Raw genomic sequence first — 26944 nt, 5'->3', positions numbered from 1 at the left:
TTCTACAACTTCAAGCTAGTTATAACTTCAAAAGTCAAGTTGATTATGCTTATCCGGTACTGTGTTGAAGGCAGTCATTCAACAGATTCTTTTTCGATCGTCAGGTTTGACTGGAATGATGAAATATACGGCGATGAAAGTATTTTCGTAGTTATACTCTTTTAATTCTATGATTTCAACCTTTCTTCCGAGAGAGTGCAGTATGTGTAATAGCCTTTGGCTGTAATTATCACTACACAATTCAGTAATCAAAGACTTCGGATGTACTGTACGTAGTAACATGAGCTGCTGCCAGGAAGTCAAAAGGAGAAGAGCAATGGCAAAGGAAGCTTTTAATAGAGAATCTAACATCTTCTGCTTACTTCTGGGAAAATAACTATGGAAGAGAGTAGTAAAGTGTTTTGTGTGGAGTGTGGAATTATACGGGGCAGAAAATGGACATTACGGCGAAGTGTGAGAAACGACTAGAAACATTTGAAATGTAATTGAAACAGTAAAATTTAATTAAAACAATAAAAACGCGAAATATTTTGAAACTACAAGAATTAACAAAAACACTTCACACTAAATTGATGAATTGTAACAGTATGTAAGTAAATTTATTTATTAAAAAACAATGTGATGTGAATTTATGAGAAACAGACCAACATATTAAAGAGGATTAATTAATAGCCAATTATAAAGTCTAGTTTTAAAGGTAATGATTGGTAACTCAATAATAATAATAATAATAATAATAATAATAATAATAATAATAATATCCTTTGTAGAGGCTGTTTCTTTGATAGCTCTAAAATATTAAATCTATCTGCTGAGAAATCACATATATAAAGTAAATTAATAACACAATAATAATACAGTGAAACCTGTTCAAATCGGAACCTGAACAATCCGGAATCCTGTCTATTTCGGAACAATTTATTGGTCCCGGTGAAATTTGTGTATATTATGTGTAATTTTTCCTGAATAAAACGGAAACTGTCCAACGCGGAAACGGAAACTGTCTGCTACTGTTCAAAACGGAAATAATATTTTGGACACACTGTATTTTCTAACTATATTTTGAAACAGCGTGTAATTTCAAGGAATATACGAAATATGTAGGTCACTAAGATAAAACAAGTTTTCTTTGCAAAATTATAGAGGGTACGAGGATGTGTTGGCCTGTCGGTCATACATTTTATTACCCTGTTGACTAGGCAGACGAGTCCCTTCAAAGATTTTCAATGCTTCACACCTGTATACTGTCGTAGCTAAACAGAGCGCAAGTGTAGTGATTTCCAGGTAAAAAAAAGTTGCATAAAATGTGGCATTAACATTGTGATGAAGTAAAAGTTATCGAAATGAAGGAAAATTAGAAACAAAGTCTATGTGAAATAATATTGAAGTACAGTTGTGGAAAACTCAGGTGTGACACTTAAAAAAATAAAGATCACAATGAGTGAGTGGCGTGCGGCCAATCTTGGTGACACAAAAGGAACCAGAAAGCAACTGTTTATGTGGAAATAAATGAACTCTTGTGGGAGTGGGTTCTTCATGACCTTTCAAAGAACAAGCCAATTTCTGGATCTGTTCTGCAAAGCAAGCTATTGAACTGGCAAAGAAATGAAATAAACCAGAATTCAAGGCTTCTAATAGATGGCTCCTAGTCCAATTAATTAATAATGTGCAGTGATATGCAGTGCAGTATTAGAGTATAGTGTTAGATATTAAATAGAATGAGATTAGTAAACTTTAGTAATGCTTAATGACTAATGAGTGAGTTACGATAATATTTATACAGAAAATGAGATTTTAATCAAGATGATTCACCAACGTAATAAGCGACAGAAAGCTGATTTAATGTGATGAGTGTTAAACGGAATATTTTGTACTTCTTGCAGTTTGCGGCATGCCATTTTGTTTTTCATGTATATGAATAACAAAATATTCCATTTTAATGTCACACCTGAATAACACGGAGTCCTGTCCACAACCATGTCACTTCCGTCTTGAACAGGTTTCACTGTAGTTATATTTCTCACGAAAACATTTTCATAAAATTGTACGTATTTACTAATACTTACATATTTGGTATAATTTGCCCTTCAGGGCAATCCCTATTATAGGCGAAGTTTGTTTGCATACATAATTACGCAACTATATATCTAATATTTTGAGATATTTGGAGAATATTGTACATCGTTTTTGTGCAGCCAACTATTATCTACCTTTGTAGTATGTAGTGTATACTGGACATTTTTTTAAATAAATTTATTTTAAGGGACGATAATGGAAAGGAACTGGCCACCCTACCTCATCTCCTGGCCTAGTTGCTTCATAAGTGGTGACTTCTTGGTGTCACTTGTGAGGTTCAGACCTGTCTTCGGACAGTTGACTAAACAACAACAACAAACAACAATGAATCTTTAATATTAGCCAAATGCTACAGTAATCTAATGGTGTACAAAACGCAAGAGCGGAAAACAATGGATCTGCAAAATGAAAATAGCAATTAAAGTGTAACATTAGAATAGATACAGTGATAAGTTTGCAGAGACCGAGTCTTGTTTCATTCCTCTAGGATACATTCAAAATAATTTGATGTAGTGAAAGGGTTCTGGAGCTTGTTTACCCGACCTACTGCGGGACGCCGAGATATTGCATTCCACTTCCACTTGCATAATCGGAAACAATTCAATTTGTATGCAAATCATAGGATAAGAATGGATATGATCAAACAGAGAAATGGAGGAAGTGGAATTGAGGATCAAAGCGGAGAATATCTGTTAGTCGCGATGTCATTTACAGACTGTTACCTTGGGCTGTTACTTGACGGGCTATCATTCCATTAATTACATACGGTACCGGCTAGGAGACAGGATGGCAAATCAAATTAATCGTCCATGCAACCCAAGTTTGTTAAAGAACAAGACCGACGGGATAGTTGCCTACTCACAAAACTTCTGCGCATGTGCACAAAGGCCGAGTCATTACGTGCAGAATGGCACTACAGCAGATTCGGGTAATTTCGTGATAATAAGGTTTTGGTGTAAAAATAAGGTACAAATTAAAAAAAATAGTGTTTTTAATGTACAGTAGTGGCAAAAAAAAAAAACCAGACCGACTTTGTAGCTGATTTCAGAGCCTTGTTCACTCCAGAGCACGATAGACTGGTAACTAAGACTTTCGTGGTTCGAATCCTGCCTGGGAAGGAAACTTTTTTTTCCTTCCTTATTCAATATATTATTTTAATGTACCGAAGTACATATGATATTTCCATGCAGATATTCTGCGTCATCATAGGATGGAAATCCCGGCGCCGGAGAGAAATTTTCTCCGTTCCATTACTCTTCCATCCTATGATGACGCAGAATATCTGCATAGAAATATGTACTTCGGTACATTAAAATAATATATATGATATGCGTAAATCACTTCGTGATTTAAGACGGCGCTTATTCCGTCGGATCCCGGCCAACTAGTCACTCATATCGAGTGCACCTCAACACATGTGTGGACTTCGGTCCTGCGTTCATAGACATCTATGACGTAGTGCAGAGGGCGGCCACTAGAGGGAACCCAAGAGTTGGAGCTTAATCTGAGACGATTCTAACCGGCGTCGGGGTTGTATCCGGTTTGGCTTAGTGGATAAAGCATCAGCACGTAGAGCTGAAAACCCGGGTTCAAATTCCGGCGCCGGAGAGAAATTTTCTCCGTTCCATTACTCTTCCATTCCTTATTCAAGTTTATTCCCAATACTTTTCTATTGCAGCGATATTTTACTACTTAATTAATTTATTATTCTCAGAACATGAATTTTACCAGCATCGTTTATTATTAGTGTTGTGGAATTTAATCGATTAATTTGATTGATTAATCTATCAATTTCTATTGCAAGATTAATGGATGAAAAATATTTAATCGAATAATCGAGTCGATTAAAATTAATCGGTTGTACTTGATATTAATTATTATTTTGTTAATGCAAACTCAGAGTAAAAATTCCGACAATATTCGTCTCTCAGTTATTTTATAACTGCAAAGCAGATAGCAGATATAGCATAGGACAAATCTTTGCACAAACACTTCAGAAAGAGATTAAGATATGACGACAGTGACCTGGACTAGCCATATTGAAAGTTGAAACACAATGCGAAACCCTTATTAAGTTTGTCAGCTCGTCTTCCTAGCATATGAAATACATACTTTTCTGGAATTCGCCCCCTCATTCCTTAGCCATGACTGTATTCTGTGCAAGTGAGAGAGTAACTATCTTCGTCTCTTTCTAAAATTGTTTAACCCGATTACAATAGGGACCAGTCTGCTGTTCTGTTGAAGTTTCTTTACTGAGTTCCTAGATGAAGCTTGTGTGTTTAGTTTGCTAAAGAAAAAAAAATCAGATTTCTGTGGTCTGTGAAGAAAGTGAAAATTCCATTGTGTCATAGGTCTGTGAGAATTTGAGAAGTAAACTCGGTGAAACGTTCAGATTTAAATTGGACGATCGTGGAGAAGTGCTTGACAGAAAAAAATTCGTGTTTACTGATGCAGGAAACATTGTTACTAAACGTAGGGCAGCACTTAATTCGGAGAATGTGAATGCTCTCACATGTTTAAAATCATGAATGAAGCAGTATTAACTAGGTGACCCTTCATACTTTTCTTTTAAATTTGTGTTTGTCTCAAAAAAACCCTTGGAGAATTTACACAATAAATTATAAGACTATATAATAAATATGTTAGTAAATAACTAAAATAGTACTGTTTTGCAATACAAGGACACATTATATACATATATATCCAGTCAGGAATCTGCTGAGGCAAGTGGAAGTGTAGACCGAGTAGTAAATCGCAGTAACTCATGTGTAATAGCAGGAGTTCTTCCAATTCGTCTAGTCATAGAAGAAAAGGTCAGAATTTATAGAGCCACCCACAAAAACATGGAGTACGATGCACCTCTGGAAGTGATTCACTGGCCACACCCAGCTGAAGAACCACTCATAAGAGCGCCTATGGAGGATACGGCAAACAAAATAGATACATACACGGATGGAAGTAAAATCGGAGGAAAAGTTGGAGCTACTGCGGTCATAATCCAAAACGACATGGTCATCCACCGATCCAAATACAAACTGCATGAAAAATGTTCTAACAATCAGGCAGAACAAATAGCAATCTTGAAGGCACTACAACATACTGAGAATGTAGAAATAACAGAAGAAACAGAAAATATTGCAGTAGTTAACACAGACAGCAAAGTGACACTGGACACTTTACAGAACAAGAATAAACATAATCCAATGATTGAAAATATAAAGAAAGAATTGAAAAAATTGGAGAGACAGCAATGGACAGTTCTCTTTAGGTGGGTGAAGGCCCATGTCGGAATAGTAGGGAATGAGATAGCTGACCGTCTTGCCAAACAAGCCGCCATAGAAGATGAAGGGGAAATAGCTTATAACAAAATACCGAGAGATACCATAGTAACAGAAGAGAGAGAAAAGACCTTAAGAAAATGGCAAGAGCAGTGGGCTATCTCAACTAAGGGCGCAATAACGAAATCATTCTTCCCATCAATTAAAGATAGATTGAAGATAAATTTACCTGTCAGGGCAGAATTTACTTCTATTGTGACAGGTCACGGCTTCACAAGATCGTACCTTCACAGATTCAAGATTATTCCAACTCCAACGTGCCCTTGCAGACTAAAAGAAGAACAGACAGTCAACCATATAATATTAAGATGTGCCACACTGATAAAAGAAAGAAGAATCCTACGAGCTAGTATAATACGCACAGGTCAAACCTGGCCTCCACCTTTTGATCAGTTCACAACAGCATACCTCAAAAGCTTCAGAAAATTTATAAAATCCATAGAATTTGGCAAAATGTGACAGAAATTGAAATTAGAAATAATATTAACAATGATGGTAACCTAAAATATAAGAAGTATGTTGTTGTTGTTTATTGACTTTACTGGCTTTGAGCCAGAGGCCGTTTTAGGGTCTTATACGCGCAGGATGCCCTCTCCAGCCATTGTACATAAATAACAATAAATATATATTTACATACTTATACACTATTTCTGGCTTAAGTGCCAGTAGGTGTGTGAGTGCGGTGGTTGGCTTTTTGTTTATTTTATTTTATTTTTTACTTTATTTTTTTTTGTTTTAATTATTTTGGTGTAGGCATAATTTGTTAATTTGGAATGCTTAAGGAATGGTGAACGGGACAAGAGTTCGGGGTAAAAGATATCAGTTGATAGACAGCATTAAAGTATTATATGGGGAGATTAAGAGGAACGCAAGAAAGGGAAATGCTGGGTTTGCAGTTAAAGACCTGCTCTTGGGCAGAACACTGTGCATACATACATACATTTTTGAGTTTCCCCTTCCGGTGGCAGAAGCGTCTGAATCGTTATGGATACTTTCATGGTGTGGTGTTATTTTATTCATCTGCCTCTCTGTTGCTGTCGTGTGTCCTCTCAGACAGTATTCAAATTTCCAACAGTGTTTGCGGTTTTGTTTGTGTGTTTTAGTTTGGTGGTGGGGCTGGTGGTAGTTGTAGAGGAGTTTCTCCAGTGTTGTTCTGTTGTTTGTGTTCGGGGGATTTGCGAAGATGTGTTGTGTATATACGCGATTTACTGCCGAATGTGTGTATTTCCTCCCTAATATGTTTTCGCGGGATATCAGCCGAGTTAAGATTTTGGAATGCTCCAAGCTTTCGACTGCTATCTCTGCAGCCATCTTCAGGGAAGTGATGTCCGAACAGAAAGTCGAAAGGTTATATAGATGTGGCTGTCTCAGGTGAAACGGGATTGGTTGGCGGATCGGCCAATCCGGGGCCGGGAATGTCATCGCTCGTAAGCTCCGCCCCTCCCGGGATTACTGCGTGAAGTTTGGCGGGCGGCGAGCCCTGTTCCGCCGGTTGGAATCGGTTGCCGTCCTCGGTCCGTGATCTTCATGACCTTGATTGTAAGAGGGCCTGAGTTGGTCTAAGGCCGGTGTCCATGCCTGACTGAGCTGGAGTCCACTGTCTCTGTTAAAGTTGTTTTTCTCCAGCTTGATCTCTATGGCCTCCTTGATTGTACGATCCCAGTAGTGGCTTGATTTGTTAATGACCTTGGTGTGGTCAAACAGTATTTTATGCTCCTTTTCTATGCTGTGTTGCGCCACTGCAGATTTTTCCGGGTAATACAGCCTCAGCTTACGAGCGATGACAATTCCCGGCCCCGGATTGGCCGATCCGCCAACCAATCCCGTTTCACCTGAGACAGCCACATCTATATAACCTTTCGACTTTCTGTTCGGACATCACTTCCCTGAAGATGGCGGCCTTAACTCCTGACAACCTGAGGGTAGGACTTACCATGTATAAGGCCCTCATTCGCTCTGTCATTACCTATGCCGCACCCGCATGGGGGTTTGCGGCAGTGTCCCATCTCCGTAAACTCCAAGTTGTCCAAAACCAGGTGATTCGACTCATTACCCATCTCCCCCGAGTCGCCTCGAGAAGAAAGTTCCATGATGAACTAGAGTTGCCAACCATAGACGAGTTCATTGCTCGACTGGCTAGGAACCTGTATGCGGAAGCTCGTGCTAACCCCAACCCGCTCATATCTGGCCTCGGCCAGTATGATCCTAGGTTACGGCGTAGACACCAGACAGGTCCATTAGCTATACTATTGAGACAGGAGGACAGGGAGGCTGGCGCTACTCCCAGGTTTTGGTAGCTACGACTCAACTCCATGAGACTCCTTGGATAGTGCAACCGCTGTAAAATGACCTTGTCTTAACTGGGCTAAACAAAATCCCTCCATAACCTTATCTACTTTTGTTGATCGATGGAAATCTAATAGAGCCAATTGGCTAGTATATATCCATCGATTCATAGAGTCATTCAACCTAAGAGCCAACTGGCTAGTCTCTGATATTGAGACAACTCATCCTGCCTAAGGTTTTTCCGTGGTTTTCCTAAGGCGCTAAGACAAATGTCGGGATGAGCCCTAAAAGAAATGGGCCACGGACCTGCTCTCATATCCCCATGAATCCCCCTAATTAACAATCACATCTCTCCCCCCTCTTCGCAATTGAGCCATCATATAGCCAAATGGCTGGTCTCGAAATTGAGACAAATCAACAAGGCTCATGACCTCCAACATAATAGCCAAATTGGCTAGTCTCTTATATGAGACAACTCATCCTGCCTAAGGTATTCCGTGGTTTTCCTCAGGCGTAAGACAAATGTCGGGATGAGCCCTATAAGAAATGGGCCACGGACCTATATGCCCTTCCCCATATATATTCCACCTTTCTTATAAATTATGTATGCCCTATTTCAGATAATATTAATAGTATATTAAACATACGAGGTCACTCAATAAGTCGCAAATTGAAAGGACAGGGACCTCTCAAATTGCAGTTTAGATTTCACGGCGCTTCTTCCGACGGCCTTCACCTGCTTTGTCATCGAACAACAGATGACGGCGTCTTGCCATCCAAACGGCACACACCAGCCAACTCCTCCTCGCCCCGTTCCGTGATCAATTGATCAGTCTCAGCCCCCCTCGCGTATGTGGTACCTAAGAGGTTACGTCCAATTTCGGCTTCCCCTTCAAAATTTTCTAGAGCTCCTTCAGGGGAGCAGCGTAACCCGGAGTGAGACTAGTGGCCAACAGGCTTGGAGCTCACATATTTAGTTTTGTACAGCCCCCAACCCCTTGCAAGGACGCGTTTTGCGTACCTTTTAAATTTTCCTCCCAATTCTCCTTCGATTTTCCGATTTTTTCCTGAAGATGGCTGCAGAGATAGCAGTCGAAAGCTTGGAGCATTCCAAAATCTTAACTCGGCTGATATCCCGCGAAAACATATTAGCGAACCAACGCCGAGAAAGCCTCAAATCATACATGTGTATTTCCTGTTTATGTTGTTTAGGTGTGTGAAGAGTGGCTTTGTTTTTGTCGTAGTGTAAAATGTGTTACTTCTGGTGCGTCTGTGCAGGTGGAAGATTTGGCGGAGAATTCTTCTTTCGCGTGCTTCAAATTTCAATTGGAACATTTGTATCTATAAGAATTTCAAGATTGCAATCAGAATTGTAAATATCTTGTTCTCATAAATTATGTAACTAATTACTGTAATATTTTATGTAAAGCATGTAGTATTACTCCAATGTAATGGAGCATGCTGATATACAAAAAAAATATATATATATGGTCTAGCCTACGTGAGTCAGTGAGAAGAAGAAGGCAAGAAGCAGAATCAGGTGTGCTTTACGGGAGATCAAGAGAAGGTGCGGCTAGTGTTCAGAGAAGACGTCAGAATGCGAAAAGTATGATGGGTAAAGAGATAGTGATTTCGTTACCACAAGGCAGTATTTTATCGTTGACGGGTACATTTATGGGCAAAAAAGTTATAATCTTAGAAGTTGGTGCATGAGCGGTAAAAAATAAATAAAAGGTCTGAATGAAATTACAACAGGAAGTTTTGTGATTTAATGTCGTAAATCGTGTTTTAGTGTGATGAAAATGTGTTTAGGGATCAGGTAGGAAGATTAAAAAAAGTAAATAAATAAAAAAGTTGGGAAATTAAAAAGTGGTTAGTTAATAAATATAATAATAATAATAATAATAATAATAATAATAATAATAATTTATTTTAGCTGGCAGAGTTAAGGCCGTAAGGCCTTCTCTTCCACACAACCAGCAAAAAGTGTATATACATATGCATGAACTTACAAAGAATTCAACAATTTGATTTAGATGAGAGTTACATATATACAAGAGTTATTTACGAATTAAACAACAAAATACTATGAACTATTAATTAAACACTGAAATAAACTGTGTAGCAGAATTAAACTAAAATACATAGAATGTTAATATATTTCAAATTATATTAGATAATAGAAAGAGATTGTTATGAGACAATTTTGAAAATGCAGCACAATCAGGATAGTTAGAGTTTGAAGCTTATTGTAAAGAAGTAAATCTTCGAAAGTGATGTAGTGAAGTTATGATAGATGATCTTAGTGATAGTATTTATAATTTTCTATGTTTTTTTTTTCTGAGAGTTAATTGTGGTTAAGAAATGAATGATCAAACTAAAGTGAACTAGATACTCATGTCAAGATTTAATAAGTTTATAATGACGTGTATTAGGTAGAAAAAAGATCCCAATGATTATAACCGGGTGGAGTGTTACGAGTTAGATGTAATGTAGAAATACGGAATTATATATAAATTTAGTTAGCAAGATTGGAATGCTGAAAGGAACGTAAGTGTGTAACGAACAGATGGTGGACATGTAAGATCATTAAGAAGAAATTGACTGTTTTGAGTTGGGTTAATAGCGAGAGTAGATGAGTAGGCTGTCGGGATTGCATGCTAATTGAAGTTATATTAATAGAAAGTTATGGTGAAACACGTATACATAAGTTATGGTACACCATAACTAATATAAATGTTGATGACAAATAAATAAATATCTATCTATATACATATATACTACATTTTACAATTATGCTTATCATCAAACACAAATTAAATTTAACAATAATTGTGTATTACAGTATATATTAAAGCTTTTCCAAATCGATTAAAGCTCGCTTAATGGATTAAATTCAAATCGTTAATCGATTAAATATTTTGATCGATCGACAACACTAGTAAATGTGTAAATAATTGAAGATGTAGACAGAAATGTAAAATTTAAACCAGAAATCCCAACGCGTAAGTACAGGAGATAGAGGTGGAGGCACCCTGGACATTGTTTCTTGAATGTTGACACACAGGAAGGTGACTTCACAAACACTTTCTTCACATTGGAAATCATACAATCAAAGTTTCTACCTTCCTCATTTTCATCACCATCCTTACCCATTCCCTACACTACATTCAGTCACATACCTTCGACACAACTCTCTGTTAACTGTATCAATTTTTATATGATATACAAATAGCATTTACCTTTCGTAATTCAATTTTAGATTACATTCAAACATTTATTACAGTAATTATAGAAATGTCGCTAGTTCAATACCTCTGAATTCTTAAGCCCGTCTGTCTATACTTCTTATAACGGTTTCAGTTTTGTTTTGTGGTAAACTATGTTAAATCTGGTGCTCGATCTCACAATTTCTCTTGCTTTTGAAGTTTTCTAGATGTTTCACACCAAGTCTCATTCTTGCATCTTAACATCTCCCCTTTCTACAGGTCTACTTTATATATTCCTGGAACGAATTGACGCCCCTAGCCGTGTCGCTGTTTTTTTAAACCTAATAACAACTCTTTTATTTAGAGACAGGCTCGAACAAATATTTGGATATATGATTTTCCTACGGAACATCCTGGAGCTCAAAATAAGGACTCTTTCAATTGCATGGCTGTTATGTTTTGCTTTATAAATTTAATAACTTCGTTTCATGTAAATATTTGAACATTCTTTCTTGTTCTATAAGGTAGGTACCGGAAGTGGAAATTATTCGCTAGAAGACGCGTCTTCCACGTTTTCCTTTCCGCCTGTGTACTTCAAAGAGAGGAGTTCATATCGAGCGAAATGTAGACTATTGTCACATATCAAACAAAAAGTAAGTTACAAAACAATCTGCATAGTATCTTCAACGTGCTTTGTGATTTTTAGTTACATCTGTCTGTCATATGCTAATTTTTAAACACAATTATACTATGGCAAAAGTTTTACTTAGTATAATAATAGCACGAAAAGAAATGAACAATTTCGTTGTCCATCCATTGTCCACCTAGCAACGGGATAAACTTGAGGAGCTACAGTGAGCAGACAAATCCGGTTTCATAACTACAAAGGCTTGGAAAATTATCATGCTTAACACACATTACCTCTATAACTTACTAGTTAGATTATCGTTCGCATCTGCCGAAGCATATGGACGTGAAATAGGCAGTCAGGTGATCGGCCTTATTCCTTCACAGAATATTGTACCATACCAAGACATTATATTGCTATTATTATTATTATTATTATTATTATTATTACTATTTTTATTGTTGTTATTGTTGTTGTTCTTATTATTATTATAATTATCATTATTAGAGAATTAAGGCAGTTATTAATGTATTCAGATAGCTATATTATTTAGTAATGGTTCAGAAGATAATTTTGACTTTATAAATTGCTTTACTAATATGTCTTAATTTCAATAATAATGCATTTATAATAAATTTAGTAGGCATTATAATAGTAATGAATTGATAATGAGTACATGCGACACAATAATGAAACTAAATTGAGGTTGATTATGTAAGCAACTTGTCAAGTTTGTTTTTAAGCAGGTATGCTGTAGTCTTCATTGAAGTTACGCAAACGTTTCTGCTGACAAGGAAATATTGTAAGAAATAAAGACAACCTACATATAGAATGTATCGAGTCAGCTAATTCAGGTTCATGACTTACAGTATGTCGACATCTGATCACCTAATTGGAATAATAAGTTATTATTAAAGTAAGACCTAAATAATTACAATTAAATTGTGAAAAGGAGCAGATAAAATAAGGTATAATGTCTTAATGGTTATCACGATTGGTTTAAACATGCACTAAAACCAGACGTAAGTGCAAGTTTGAACCAATAAATTATTGAGATTTGCGATAATATAATGAGTCTAGGAAATTGTATGTTTAGTATGTAGAACTACATTTGTTTATAGATCTTTTGTTATATTATTAAGTTTTGTACTTGTGAACTATATCAATAAATCAATATGTCAATATGTCAAATCAATATGTCAATTATTATTATTATTACTACTATTATTATTACCATTTTTATTGTTATTGTTGTTGTCATTATTAAAATTATGATCATTATTATTGTTATTATGGTTATTATTGCTACTATCATTATAATAAGGCCCTATGGCCTTAACTGTGTCAGCTAAAATAAATCATTATTATTATTATTACTATTATTATTATTATTATTATTATTATTATTATTATTATTATTACTTACTTACTACTATTGTTGTTATTGGCCTTGTGCTTTTCTTTCGCACATTAATATTATAAATAAATAAATAAATAAATAAAATTATTAAAATTCTTATCATTATTATTGTTATCATGGTTATTATTATTGTTATTATTATTATTATTGTTACTATTATTATTACCATTTTTATTGTTATTGTTGTTGTCATTATTAAAATTATGATCATTATTATTATTATTATTATTATTATTATTATTACCATTTTTATTGTTATTGTTGTCATTATTAAAATTATGATCATTATTATTATTATTATGGTTATTATTGCTACTATCATTATAATAAGGCCCTATGGCCTTAACTCTGTCAGCTGAAATAAATTATTATTATTATTATTATTATTATTATTATTATTATTATTAATTACTTACTTACTTACTACTATTGTTGTTATTGGCCTTGTGCTTTTGTTTCGCACATTAATATTATAAATAAATAAATAAATAAATAAATAAATACAATTATTAAAATTCTTATCATTATTATTGTTATCATGGTTATTATTATTGTTGTTATTATTATTATTACTATTATTATTATTACCATTTTTATTGTTATCAGGCCCTATGGCCTTAACTCTGTCAGCTGAAATAAATCATTATTATTATTGTTATTATTATCATTATCATTATTACTACTATTATTATTGTTATTATTATTATTATTATTACTACCATTTTTATTGTTATTGTTGTTGTCATTATTAAAATTATGATAATTATTATTGTTATTATGGTTATAATTACTATTGCTAATATCATTATAATAAGGTCCTATGGCCTTAACTCTGTCAGCTAAAATAAATCATTATTATTATTATTATTATTATTATTATTATTATTATTATTACCATTTTTATTGTTATGGTTGTCATTATTAAAATTATGATCATTATTATTATTATTATGGTTATTATTGCTACTATCATTATAATAAGTCTCTACGGCCTTAACTCTGTCAGCTGAAATAAATTATTATTACTATTATTATTATTATTATTATTATTATTATTATTATTATTATTACTACTACTACTACTACTATTGTTCTTATTGGACTTGTGCTGTTGTTTCGCACATTAATATTATAAATAAATAAATAAATAAATAAAATTATTAAAATTCTTATCATTATTGTGTTATTATCATGGTTATTATTATTGTTGTTGTTATTATTATTGTTATTATTATTATTATTATTAAAATTATTATCATTATTGTGTTATTATTATGGTTATTATTATTATTATTATTATTATTATTATTATTACTTACAATTATTATTATTACTATTATTACTTACAATTATTATTATTACTATTATTATTATTATTATTATTATTATTATTACCAAGAAGAATAATTATAACAACAGTAATTACATTAGTCTCATCGTTAAATTTATTAGTAAACAATCATATGACTCAGCTAAATATTAACTGATAAATTAATTCCGTAATTTATTACATGTTTATTCTAACTTATTAGAGTTACAATAATTCTGCAGAAATTACATATTATAAGTAATACTTTGAAATTATACTTTTCCCATACTTCTTCGCATATTTCGTATTGAAGTGCCATCTGATGTTAAAATGTGCAATAAAGCGAATTCGTACACAACATATCAAACAATCTAATTCTCATTCATACGGAAGAAATATTTTCTGTTTGGCTGTGCCATACTCACTGGGCAACATAGTACATCACTGACTGCTTCAAAGCTCTGTAATGTTACGAAACAGTGCGCGTAGTGGGATGAGTTTGAGAGAGTGGTAACACAGGGGAAATACTTTAGGCACTCATTGAGTGCCAGGTCGTGGTCACTGGGCTACACTCTTGTCTCACTTGTCGATCAATTAAAATTTCTTTTGATTTCTTATTATCTGTACGTATTTGTTTTTATTTCGGCTTCATTATAAAAGGCTTCAATCACTTTTATTAAATGGTTTAGGAAAGCCCTCAGCGCTCTCTCGCACTTCATTTCACAGTTTCTGTATGTAAACTGTAGTGTAAGCTTTTCTTAGAGCGATAAAATCGATAGGAATATTGGTGAGCTAAATCCAATCTTCTTTGTATTAACCCTTTTAATATAAACACATTCTCACTGCTTGATCTTCCAGGCCGGAAAACTGTCTGTTCTTCTTCTAATAATGTATCAGCAATTGTCATCAATCGTTTATTAATTTTCTTTACATATCGTCTATACATCTTGATTACACAACTTTTAACACTGTATCATTTCGGAATATGTATGGTAAGACTTTCTTGTGTTAAATTCTGACGTACTTTGTTTACATGTTTCGACCTATTTATGGGTCATCCTCAGAACTGGTCGTTGTTGGTCTTGGCGCCTCTTGTTTTGTTTCCTGTGAGGGTGTGTTCGTGTGGTATAATGTAGAGTCAAAGAGTGTGTGTGTGTGTGTTCTGAAATTGAGTTGAGAATTTCGTTGGGGAGTGTTTTCGTGTGTCTGTATATTTCATACTGTTCTAGTGTGTAGAGTTTCTGGCTTTTGGTTGGATGTGTAATATTTCCATGTCTGTGTTGATGTCTCTGTAGGTGTGGTTGGCATTTGTGATGTGTTCTGCATATGTGGAGGTGTTTTGTAATTTTGTTATGGCTGTGATGTGTTCTTTGTAACGTGTTTGAAATGATCTGCCTGTCTGTCCTATGTAGAAGTTGTTGCAGGTGTTACATTTGAGTTTCTATAAGCCTGTGTGGTTGTATTTGTTTGTTTGTGTTGTTTGTCTGTTGATATGTTTTTGTAAAGTGTTATTTGTTCTGTATGCGATGTTGTAATTTAATTTCTTCAATGAGGTTGCAATTTTATGTTTGTTTTTGTTTTTGTATGTTAATGTGATGTATTTTTTGTGTTCTTGTATTTGTGTTGTATTCTTATGTTTTTGTGATTATGTTTTGTCTTACGTATTATGTTGCCTATTATGTTAGGGTTGTATCTGTTTTCTTGTGCTATGTATTTAATTGTGTTTAGCTCCTCGTTGTAATAACAAAAGTAGACAACAAACACACATTCAAAGTATACAGAAAACCCACAACAACAACAACACACATACACAACACATCCAACCACCCCACACAACACAAACAACCTGCATTCCGAACAATGGTACACAGACTACTCAACATATCAATGAGCCAACAGGATTACAACGAAGAGCTAAACACAATCAAGTACATAGCATAAGAAAACGGATACAACCCTAACATAATAGACAACATAATACGTAAGACAAAACATAATCATAAAAAAAACATAAGAATACAACACAAACACACGAACACAAAAAATACATCACACTAACATACGAAAACAAAAACACACATAAAATTGCAACCTCATTCAAGAAATTAAATTACAACGTCGCATACAGAACAAATAACACTCTACAAAAGATCTCAACACACAAACAACACAAACAAACAAATACAACCACACAGGCGTATACAAACTCAAATTTAACACCTGCAACAATTTTTACATAGGACAGACAGGCAGATCATTTCAAACACGTTACAAAGAACACATCACAGCCATAACAAAATTACAAAACACCTCCACATATGCAGAACACATCACAAATGCTAACCACACCCACAGAGACATCAACACAGACATGGAAATACTACACATCCAACCAAAAAGCAAGAAACTAAACTAGAACAATATGAAATATACATACACACGAAAACACACCCCAACGAAATTCTCAACTGAATTTCAGAACACACACACTCTTTGACTCTACATTATACCACACGAACACACCCTCACAGGAAACAAAACAAGAGGCGCCAAGACCAACAACGGCCAGTTCTGAAGATGGCCCATAAATAGGTCGAAACATGTAAACGAGGTACTTTAGAATTTAACACAAAGCCTTATCATACATATTCCGAAATATAGTTTATATTCGAAGTTCACTAGGTTAATACCTTTATAGTTCTTGCTATCTGACCTGTTGCCTTTCTGAAAATACAGGTATTACTTCGTTCATTCGTCTGTTAAATTGTTTATTTCGGAACTGTTATTTCGAACCTGGAATTCCAAGAGGAGTGAAATATATTATACAATGTTACTAAAATAATGTTCCCCCCCCCCTCTAGTTACAATTCACGTAGCGAAACATATGTAGGACACTACCACATAAAACATAGAACAAACATCATTGCAGTAAATGGGATTCGAATGCATGACTGTGGATTTCACGTAGCCATAATTATGTATCTTACGTTCGCATGCAGTCCTATAGGAACATAAATATCGTAATTAGTCGATAATTCTAGGTTTAAAATGTTAATCCCGACCAGGAACATTGGTTTACAAAGAGATATACACGGCGTCATCTGTCTTGGTTAGTTCTTGATTCGGGCTTCGTCCACGCAAATGTATCACCATTTAGACCACCTTGCTGGTGGGATTTTACAATTAGCTTTTTTTTTTCTCCACACAAAACGAATGGATTATAACCCGATTTACAGTTACGAGTTTGTATTGGAAAATTCGTTCAAGTCGCATCATTCCACCCTTTAATGCATGTCTCCTGTACACTTACTCAGCCGAGCTTTCTGTCGTCCAACAGGCATGCGTATTCATGCCATGTTTAATCCAACCGAGGTTTTATGGCCATTCATTCGGTCGAGACTTGCCGCCTGTAAATTGCTGTTTAGTTGAACCAGCTCTACAGTACTGCACGATGTGTTGCATAGCTTTACTTCCAGTAACATCACTACGAGAGTGAAGGAAACCGACCACTATAGAAATTGTAATGGGAAACCCATTTCAATTGGAAGGATTGCATGTAGCCGTTGTTCATGTATGAGTCTTGAAAACCAGGAAGTGGACGATTTCTAGCAAAGAGACCATTTAGGACGCATTATAGTTGCATCAGAACAATCGGAAACGAAACTCACTAAATACGTGACCTAAATTCGGTATTCTCATTGGTTTGCTTGATTCTTGTTTAGAAAATATCTTGAAATATAATAATAATAATAATAATAATAATAATAATAATAATAATAACAATAATAATAATAATGACATTTACCGCACGATTCTAATGCAGTTAACGAAATATCGATAAGGGGAGAGGATGGTATTTTTTTTTACTTTTTCCTATTTGGTGTAAAATATTAATTTTTTGTATGTAGAGAGCTCATAGCTGTGGCAATTCAACCAAAGAAAAACATTTTGAAAATAAAATTATTTGGGGGCCCAAATTTGAAAAAAAAAATATATATATATATATATATATATACACATACATACATACCCAATGCAGGATTGTACTAACACCGATATATCTAAACCGTTTTTAAAGATAGATTCAAACTTCTTTTTTGCAATGTATTTGCAAAAGCATATTCTACAAACTGTCTGTAACAGAATTTTGATATTAGTCCTTACGTTTGTAAAATAAACAATTTAAATTTAATAACAATTTTCTGATTTCCTTTCTTGCAAACAAACGGACGTATTTTTAAAATGAAATCAATTAACAAAATTCTGTTACAGAGAAAAGTTTCCTAATAGTCTAAAGAATGTGTGTTCTAAATTTCATGCATGTATCTGTAATAGTTCAGAAATTATATCCATTTTTGTCTGGCAATGTAGCAAAAAAGAATGAAGTTACTGGAAACCGATAAAAGCGGGCGTGTGGTTTAAAAATCCATAGCGCAGGAAGTTTAAAAATGACGTCTCAACATCCGATAAGGGCACAATACCCACAAAATGTTATGCAATGCATTGCACACATATCAAAGGGTATTTTAAAGAAAATCATTTTTTTTTTTAATTTAATTTACCGGAAACAATAAAAGTGGGCGAGTGATTTAAAAATCCATAACGCAGGAAGTTTAAAAATGGCGACTCAACATCCTATAAGGGCACAAATGCCCACAAAATGTTATGCTATGCATTCCACACATATCAAAGGGTATTTTAAAGAAAAACATTTTTTTGAAAATTTAATTTACCGGAAACAATGAAAGTGGGCGAGTGATTTAAAAATCCATAACGCAGGAAGTTTAAAAATCCCGTCTCAAAATCCGATAAGGGCACAATACCCACAAAATGTTATGCAATGCATTCCATACATATCAAAGGGTATTTTAAAGAAAAAAAATTGTTTGAAAATTTAATTTACCGGAAACAACAATAAAAGTGGGCGAGTGATTTAAAAATCCATAACGCAGGAAGTTTAAAAATGGCGACTCAACATCCTATAAGAGCACAAATGTCCACAAAATGTTATGCTATGCATTCCACACATATCACAGAGTGTTTTAAAGATTTTTTTTTTTGGAAAATTTACTCATTTTTCACCAAAAATACCATCCTCTCCCCGAGTATTCTTGTTAACAGTTGGATTATGGTGAATAATATATTTTTTTTAAATATTGAAAATATTCTCCTGAGAAAAAGAAATTAAACTTAATAGCGGTATACTTAAAATATAAACATATTATTTTGTATATTGTATTCTAAATTAAAACATAAAAATATTACTTATATTAGCCTCTTCACAAATCAATAACCAAATTTAATTTCATAGTGTAATGTAAAATTAGTTCTTGTTAAGAGAGGTAACGGGTGAAATTTTGGTCATTTTCACTCGAAAGTCGCATTTTCGTTTTCTTGTAAAAATGAATCGGCAATCTCTTATTTATATGTTGAGCAAGTTTCAATGCCTGGCGGCGATCTAAAGCATAAAAATTACGCAATATATAAATGCATCCTTGAACTTTATTTCCATGCATATTTTACAAGCTGTTTTCTTACACATTTTTTCAGCACATTTCGTAAGTTTCGAAGTGTAAAGGCTGTTACAATTGTGATGACACGAACATGAAATTTTTACTGCATGTTCTATATACTGTGATTAACAAAATAGGGGAAGAGTTGTATGATAAAATGAATACTTTTTTTAATAAAAAATTTAATATTTATAGTGGCAATGGAAAATTTCTATTTCTTTATAGGTATGCATCGGTTATGAATATTGTTCCCCCTTTTGTAGTAAAGACATAGGAGAACTATTTGTCTATCTATCTATCTATCTATCTATCTATCTATCTATCTATCTATCTATCTATCTATCTATCTATCTATCTATCTATCTATCTATCTATCTGTCTGTCTGTCTGTCTGTCTGTCTGTCTGTCTGTCTGTCTGTCTGTCTGTCTGTCTGTCTGTCTGTCTGTCTGTCTGTCTGTCTGTCTGTCTGTCTGTCTGTCTGTCTATCTATCTATCTATCTATCTATCTATCTATCTATCTATCTATCTATCTATCTATCTATCTATCTATCTATCTATCTATCTATCTATCTATCTATCTATCTATCTATCTATCTATCTATCTATCTATCTATCTATCTATCTATCTATCTATCTATCTATCTATCTATCTATCTATCTATCTATTTAACCTAGTAGAGATAAGGCCATCAGGCCTTCTCTTCCCCTCTACCAGGGGATTACAACTACAATATTAAGAATACAATTACAATTATAATTACAATTAGTCTAATATTAAATTTACAGATACAATAAAAATCAAAGTACTAGAAGATTAACTACTGATTAATAAAAGCTAGACAGTTTATTGTAAAAGTTAAGAAGAGAGAAACATTTTCTTCTGATTAATTAAGTAAAAATTAAACCTAGTCTACGCAGTAAGAAAATGCTTAATAAGATTGCTTTCGAACGCTACTAAATTCCGGCAGTCTCTGATTTCACTGGGCTGGGTATTCCACAAGCGCGAGAGCGAGATTGTGTATGATGATGAATACGATGATGTCTTATGTGTTGGTATGGCTAGTATCCAGCTATTTTGCGTGCGTGTGAAGAGATTATGATATGATGACAGGTAACTGAAACGGGAGGCAAGGTAGGTAGGTGTAGAAGTGTGAAGGACTTGGAAAAGGAAAACAGGAGAATGAAAATTTCTACGTTCGTTAAGCCGTAGCCAGTTTAGAGTTTGGAAGGATGGGGTAATGTGGTCAGCGCGACGGACATCGCAGACGAAGCGATCACAAGAATTATGAACACGTTGTAATTTTTTCGACTGGTTGACATTGAGGTCAGTCAGTAGAGAATCACAATAATCGAAGTGGGGCATTACTAGTGTTTCCACTAGTATTTTCTTGAGTGATAGCGGAAGGAATTTTTGAATGCTGTTTAAGGAATGTAGTATGGAAAGCACTTTTTTGGTAACTAATGCGTGATTTTTTTCTAAATATGCCACTGGTCTTACAAAATAAATTTCGAACAATCTTACTGAAAAATTGGGCGAACATTTCATTTTTAAATATGAAAATTTTTCAAAATACTTTTGTTAATAACTCAAAACCTAATTGACTCCGCCACAGCTTCATCTATCACACCGTAATTATGTGAACAAACAATCAAGGACGTAGCTTGAAAATGTAGAAAATATAAATTTAACCCATCACCCCACTTAAATTTACGAATGTAACTACTTGAAGAGTACACGGGAAAAACAATGAAAGTCATAATTCACATAAGGTTGATCTTATCATCTAATTCAGCATATTACTACAAACATTAGTGTTTTTTATCAAAACTGGTAAAGGAGAATTATCACCATGGATACAGCTATCCTTCCCTACTTTTCAATTTGTGACAGCAATAAATTTTGCAGTAACTGAATTATGTATGTATTCATTTATTTACACTGCAAGTGGGCAAGCACCCGGTGGCAGTGGTATACACAATATAAACAATAAAAAAAATGATAAGCAATACACAATAAATTTACAATACAAAATACAATTATACAATACACAATACAATTTTATACACAATACAATAAGAATATAAAATACAATAAGAATACACAATATAATTTAACACAATAATAATAAAACATAAATAAAATACCTAATTTTACATTACAACCTACATAATTATGTATAGGCCCTACATAAGTTTCAATAGTCTTTCACTTTATTCTCATCTCACTCACTGTAGTGGCACTATGACGCATTTCACTGACACTATAGAACACATTTCATTGACGCTATAAATTATCACTGATCGGAACTATTCACTGCACTGTAAAACCATAACTCCACTGACTCACCTCGCTTCACTGATACAACAGTTCAAATAAGTCTAATAATTACACCCTTATGCATACTGTACTTATAAACAGAACTACATTTAAACTAAACATTTCTAGTCTGAGGCCCTCTTACACGCTATTTTTAAATAATTTACAATTCAAACCAAGGAAGTAACTCGTCAGGCTAAATAAATACATGTCACCTTAAAAAATTATATGTTAAATGTCACCTTAATTTTAATTTGCACTTGATACACAACTTTTTAAATTATTCTTGAAACTCCTTAAGGAAGGACAGCCCTCAAAGACCGCTGCAGGTAGGTCATTCCAATCATTTATAGTTCTATTTAAAAATGAGAATTTACCTCCATCCGTTTTCTGTTTCCTACATTTGATTTTAAAATCATGATCGTTCCTACCATAGTACGTTGGCTTTTCTAACCGAGCCGTTATGTCTACCCATGCTTTCTGACCTAGATGTGCTCTATACAATGAAGATGTGCTCTATACAATGATATCACACTTAAGAGAATTGTGATTTTGATTCCTTTTCCCCTGGTGCTCTTTACTTTTATTGTCATTCACCGGCCACAATATTATCTAGTAACTTATATTCTGTGTCCTATTTTGGAGTTGACTTGACGTCTTACTTGATTTGAAATTGCAGTCCTGCTTTACTTTTTATTACTTTCTATATTTTCTCTCATTCTCATTTTCACAGTCGTATTTCACTATAAATGGACACCTTTCCGAGAAAAGTGTCTAACATACGAAGTGCAATCAGTGAATTGCATTGCCTTCTGAAACACATTAAACATGGACCAGAGAATCGTTTAATTAATCCACCGTCTTTCAATATTTGGCGTGGGTAACGTTAGCAAATGAACAATTCCTAAGATTGTTAATTTGATATTTGACAAACTAATTCTGACGAACTTTCGTAAAAGGGAAAAAGGGACCTTCACGCTGCTGGAAGGAGAAAATACCTTAGTAAGCTCAAGGACATTTTCGAATGAATGTAAGGGAGAGAGAACTTTATTTGAGTTGTGTGAAAATAACTTCAGAACGAAGGCAGGTTAGGTAAAGTTCTTACAATTTTCCTATTTCAGCTTCGTTGCATCCCAGTCTCAATTCATTGATTCTTTCATACAACTAAAGAAGAAGCATCCATCGAAGATATCAACCGAATGAAGACAGCGTCTATTCAATTTACATGGAAATATCCTGCATCGCCATCCTTTCGCATTACTAATTAGCTGTACAGCCCCTATTAACCGTTTTCCATACAGTTGGAATTTCAATTCAAAATATGTTTAATTGGAATTGCAAATTAGACTTGTTTTACACAATGAAATAGAATTCTATTACAACATTAAAGCATATAAATTCTATATGATGTTATATATACCAATAAAAATTTTATAATAAATTAGGCAAGACAATTAGCATTAAAGTAGGTTTTTATAAATATTGAATATAAAACTTCTATTTTTCAAAACAACACTGAATATTAAATTATAGGGCAATGATACTAGCGTGCATTACCTTTCTGGTTCATGTCGATGTCTATTTGTATTAGCCCAAACTCCTATTATAGGCCCTACGGTCTTACTAATAAATCGTGTATAGTTTTTATACGAGACTTATACAGACGTTTAACTGTCTTATACTTATACAATGAGTAGCTCGTTTATAAGTCGTGTGTAAAGTCCTTACTAATAATCACTACATACGTCGTGTATAAAAGTATAACTGTTACACAGCTACGTCATAGTTTCGTCATTACTTCATTATGAACGATAATAGAATATCTGAGATTCTCTATTGCATCCGGTAGAGCGCTCTAGTGTGCCGTGTTAAGACTCGATAGTACAACTGGCTGTGATCGATTACCACACTATATTTTGGTCAAAGAGTACAAGCTACAGCAATAATATTCTACTTATTCTGTGCTCTTTGGTGTGTTCTTTTGTGGTTACAAGGCAACCATCATCATAAAATGACAGTCGATACGAACAGCTGTTAGAGGGGCGGCCATTTTTCTCTATATACAACGCTATAACTACTGTAAAGAAATTCCCATTTTATAGTTAGAGATTGTTTATACATCCATCGCTTATACATGGTTTATTAGTAACGTTTTCTATCTCAATGCTGCGTAAGTCTCGTATAAAAACTATACACGGTTTATTAGTAAGACCGCTACACGAAACCCCTCGTTTAAAGCGTTGTATATAGAGAAAAATGGCCGCCCCTCTAACAGCTGTTCGTATCGACTGTCATTTTATGATGATGGTTGCCTTGTAACCACAGAAGAACAAACCAAAGAGCATAGAATAATTAGAGTAATACTGCTGTAGTTTGTACTCTTTGACCAAAATATAGTGTGGTAATCGATCAGAGCCAGTTATACTATCGATACTTAACGCGGCACACTAGAGCGCTCTACCGGATGCAATAGAGAATCTCAGATATTCTATTACCTTTCATAATGAAGTAATGACGAAACTATGACGTAGCTGTGTAACAGTTGTACTGTTATACACGACGTATGTAGTGATTATTAGTAAGGAATTTACACAGTACTTATAAACGAGCTACTCATTGTATAATACAGTTAAAAGTCTGTATATAGAGTTTTTATTAGTAAGGTTGTTAATGCTGAATCGTTACGTAATTATCTGGATATATCCGTCTATGGTAGATGACAGGATAATATTAAAATGGATTTGAGGGAGGTAGGATATGATGCTAGGGACTGGATTAATTTTGCTCAGGATAGGGACCAATGGCGGGCTTATGTGAGGGCGGCAAGGAACCTCCGCGTTCTCTAAAAGCCATTTATAAATAAGAAAGTAAATATTTCCGTCCATGTTTTTATATTTTAGAGAACTGGAATAGCAGAATTAAATGACAAACTCTCGAAAAAATTTATTGATGATACTAGCATGGCATCCTCTTGACATCCAGAAGAATAGTAAAAAAATTATTATGCTGGATAGTTGTTAATAGCAATAATTGAGTTTCGATAATAGATAGAAACAATTGAAATAAATATAACATATTATTCTGAATGAAGGAATCTGTTCAAAGACGAAAACTAAGGTAGTCCGTGGTTTAAAATAAAAAATTCACAGAGAAATCACACTTCCACATATGCAGAACACATCACAAATGCTAACCACACATACAGACACATCAACACAGTCATGGAAATTCTACACATCCAACCAAAAAGCCAGAAACTAAACACACTAGAACAATACGAAATATAAAAACACACAAAAACACATCCAAATGAAATTCTCAACACACAACTCAATTTCAAAACACACACACCCTTTGACTCCACTTTACACTACACAAACACAACCCCTAAGGAAACAAAACAAAAGGGGCCAAGACCAGCAACAACCAGTTCTGAAGATGGCCAATAGCAGGCCGAAACATGTTAACAAGGTAATATAAAATTTAACACGTGAAAGGCACAAAATACGTTTTCCAAAGTGATATTTTAGTTTGTAAACGAAACTTTTTACATTAATTAAATTTAATTGTTTATAACATTTTGTCCTTGTGACGACTGAAGTTTGTAGCAATAAACTACTTTATACAGGGTGATTCATGAAGATTGTGCCATATTCCAGGATCTGGAGTAGGGTTTATTAAAAAAAAAAATCTTTGTCATTGTGCCACGCACATTTCCAAGAGGTCATGAATTTTTAACTCAAGAGGTAATGGAAAAGTCATAAAAAAAGTCACGAATTTCATTCATTGAAAATCACTAGACACATTGTGAACGCAATTTTACTCTACTGAATTTATACAACAAAACATGATCACTTCCTAAAGACCAGACATTTTGTATTCGACAGATAATAGAAAAAATGGGAGTATAAGGGTACAGTGCATCAGTTATTCATAGATTTCAAAAAGGCATATGACTCGGTTAAGAGAGAAGTTTTATATGATGTTCTTATTGAATTTGGTATTCCCAAGAAACTAGTTCGATTAATTAAAATGTGTCTCAGTGAAACGTACAGCAGAGTTCGTATAGGTCAGTTTCTGTCAGATGCGTTTCCAATTCAATGTGGGCTAAAGCAAGGAAATGCACTTTCACCTTTACTTTTTAACTTTGCTCTAGAGTATGGCATTAGGAGAGTCCAGGATAACAGAGAGGGTTTGGAATTTAACGGGTTACATCAGCTGCTTGTCTATGCGGATGACGTGAATATGTTAGGAGAAAATCCACAAACGATTAGGGAAAACACGGGAATTTTACTGGAAGCAAGTAAAGAGATAGGTTTGGAAGTAAATCCCGAAAAGACAAAGTATATGATTATGTCTCGTAAGGAGAATATTGTACGAAATGGAAATATAAAAGTTGGAAATTTATCTTTTGAAAAGGTGTAGAAGTTCAAATATCTTGGAGCAACAGTAGGCCTAACAAATATAAATGATACTCGGGAGGAAATTAAACTCAGCATAAATATGGGAAATGCGTGTTATTATTCGGTTGAGAAGCTTTTATCACCCAGTCTGCTGTCAAAAAATCGGAAAGTTAGAATTTATAAAACAGTTATATTATCGGTTGTTCTTTATGGTTATGAAACTTGGACTCTCACTTTGAGAGAGGAATATAGGTTAAGGGTGTTTGAGAATAAGGTGCTTAGGATAATATTTGGGGCTAAGAGGGATGAAGTTACAGGAGAATGGAGAAAGTTACACAACACAAAACTGCACGCATTGTATTCTTCACCTGACATAATTAGGAACATTAAATCCAGACGTTTAAGATGGGCAGACCATGTAGTACGTATGGGCGAATCCAGAAA

Source organism: Periplaneta americana, chromosome 1, assembly GCF_040183065.1.
Source record: "Periplaneta americana isolate PAMFEO1 chromosome 1, P.americana_PAMFEO1_priV1, whole genome shotgun sequence".
Classification (NCBI taxonomy): Eukaryota; Metazoa; Arthropoda; class Insecta; order Blattodea; family Blattidae; genus Periplaneta; species Periplaneta americana.
Note: the sequence above shows the minus strand (reverse complement) of the source record.